Genomic DNA, 2,881 nt, shown 5'->3' with positions numbered 1-2,881 from the left:
AGCTCGAGGATTATAACCAAAAGCAATACCCTCAGAGTGGCCACGGACATCAAGAGCATGAAAGTTCCAACCAGATACAAGGGCTTCAAGGGAAGTTATAATATGATCAATGAGAGCAAGTGTTTCGTCAAGAAAAATGATATCCACCTTCTCGAATTCGAGGATTCTCCTAAAGGCAGGACTAGCCATCCCACGATAATTGAAAGATAGCCACTTCATGGAGAACCTGGGGGAGGGGAGGTTCAAATCTCTAAGGACCTTGTCAAGGGAATGGTGTTTGCCTTGTGCTACATCCAATCCAACTTGGATGATAGCCTTTGAGATTTGGGAGTGTCTCCCTCTAGTGGGCTTGTTGGGCTTGGGGGGAAGGACAATGCTAATACCGCATCAGTCATCGAATGAAGATCTCACCATAGAACGAAGGAGGAAGGGTTCATTCGAGAATCTCCTGAAGTCTCATAAGAGGGGAGGACATCAGGGATAATAGGAGGAGTGTCAGAGAAAATGGGAGGGGAGGAAACCAGGGAACATGAAAGGGGGTTGTGGACAGGAGTAGATGCATGCATGTTATGAGAAATATATGCACATATATGAGATACAGAAATAGAGGCATTAATAAGAGGGGGATAAGTGTAAGGATTATCTGAATTGATGGCAGTTGCAGTCATAAGTGATCTGGTGATGCGAGGTGAGAGAGGGCGGACAAGTTCCTCGCTCGGACCATGCACATGAGTAGATGTCTTTGGAGGGTGCCCCACAGTATTTGCTGGCCTCTTATCCTGTGAGCCTTATGGAATGTCCGCTGCATTGGGTTCAGGTTGAGCTACAAAAGAAGAACTGGAAGCAAGTAGTGGATAATCCTTATACAGGTGACCAATTTTATGACATCATCGACTTTTGTAGGGAAACCCCTCATAATCAAGGATCTGGATGTGACAGGTGTTCCGCCACTGAATTTGAATGTTTTCCTCCAAACCTTCTCGCGTATCCAAATGAACCAAGATACAAGCCATGGTCATATTCCATGTGACAATATATGATTTATCGTAGTCTAGATAAGTCCCCAGTGCATTCCCAATACATTTAAATATGTCCTTTGGTCATAAATGAAGTGGAAGACTAGGAAGATGGACCCATATTGGGCCAGCCCCCAGATGCTCACGTTATGGCTCAAATATGGGACTCCATATCTTAAGTAAGACCGAAGCAAGCTCAATGTGCCAGTATTTGGATAATATCAAGGGAACATATTCTGGGTGCTGGAAGCGTAGGGAGAACCATCCTCAAAATAATGTCACCATCGAGGGGAGATCTTCTAGCACTTGATCCAAAATCTCTAGGATCTAAAGTCTGAGATAGGCAGTCGTGTAGGAGCGTCCTCGAACTCGGCCAACTAGTACCCTATCAGCAATGTCGAGTACATCGCCCATTCTAAGTCATCGTCAAATGTCAATGAGATCTTCTTACTCCCGTCCTTAATACCCTTGTATTTTTTAGCAATCCGGGTCGTTTTCTTGTGGAAGGATTGACAGGAGGGTCGGAGGCAATTCCTTGACCTGTACAGGCCCTAGTACCCTCTCCCAAATCAGGTTGCAGGAGGGAGAAGCCTTCAAAATACCTAGAAGTAATAGGGCATGAAACCAGAGGTTGAATTTGAAGGGTAAGGTACCCTAGAGGAGGGTATACCCGAGGTATCCGGTGAGCCAGATGATGCAAACGGGTCCAAGCAGGAGGTGAGGAATTGTAGGGAGGCCGGTGAGGGTGGAGAGTAATCAGGGCACGATAAGAAAAAGGATGCATCTATGATTCAGATTTAAACAGGAACACAAAAAATTATAGATATAACCATAAATACATAGATACAGCAAAAATAACACTTCATTTCATTAATATCAAATACTGAAATACGCTTACAAATAGAATGGAAATAAGACTAGCTCGGGTGATGGTGGCTTATCTCTGAGAAGAGATGTGGCGACTACATGCCTCTGAAATTGGTTACAATCAGTCTTAAAGGCCTATTTATTATTGAGAAACAATGGAAAACCCTAAAAATCCAAAAACCTAACCCTAGGAGATGAAGCACCAAACTATGGGCCCTGTTTGGGTAAATTGGTACATCAACTTCTTGGGGTCGTAACTTTGGCATACGATCTTCGTTTGACACGCACAATACCTCATTAGAAATATCTATCCAAGGAATACAACTTTCGAGTAGCCAACATGGGTCAATGACCCATGTTGCATGTTGGACCCAATTTTCCCAAAAAAAATGTTTAGGGCCTCAAAATGGCTCTGAAAATTTAGGACCCGAAAAACTACTAAAAATAGTAATTTGTGCTACAAATAAGGAAATTGAAAAACTGAAAGAAACAATCGTGGGGGTCCAAGTGGACTTGGCGGGTGGCCACCAATATCCACCTGGATCATTCCTCCTCCCTTAGGAATCAATGGTCCCCATTGTGTTGAGTTCCTCCACGAGATGAGGAAACTTCTGTTGAACTTGGTCCCTGGTGAGCCACTTGCCCTGGTGAAGGAGTTGGCCTTCTTTGACAACTCGATACAGTTGGATCTTCTGCTGGCGAGTTTTCTTGATCTGTGTTTCCATGATCTGATCAGTTGTGGCTTGTTCTGTGCAGTCTGGATTTAACTCTGTAGGTGTGATTTGTTCTGCAATGTCTGATGTGTCCAACAATGGTGGGAAGTATGGTCGAAGTCGGTCCACATTGAAATTAGGTGTGTTAGTGTCAATCTTTCCAGCCTTCCTCCAGTGATCAAATATGCTCTTACAAAGTGGTCTCAGAGTGTCAAGGTCAAATTTTGTCATTTCAAAGAGTTTTCAAGCAAAATTTGGTCACTAGGCATTAGGTCTAGGGTTTGC

This window comes from Pinus tabuliformis, chromosome J (genome assembly GCF_031772625.1).
Source record: "Pinus tabuliformis cultivar Carrire ecotype Pingquan chromosome J, CPIR1, whole genome shotgun sequence".
In the NCBI taxonomy this organism is placed as follows: Eukaryota; Viridiplantae; Streptophyta; class Pinopsida; order Pinales; family Pinaceae; genus Pinus; species Pinus tabuliformis.
The sequence above is the reverse complement of the archived record's forward strand: the minus strand, read 5'-3'. Positions refer to the sequence as shown.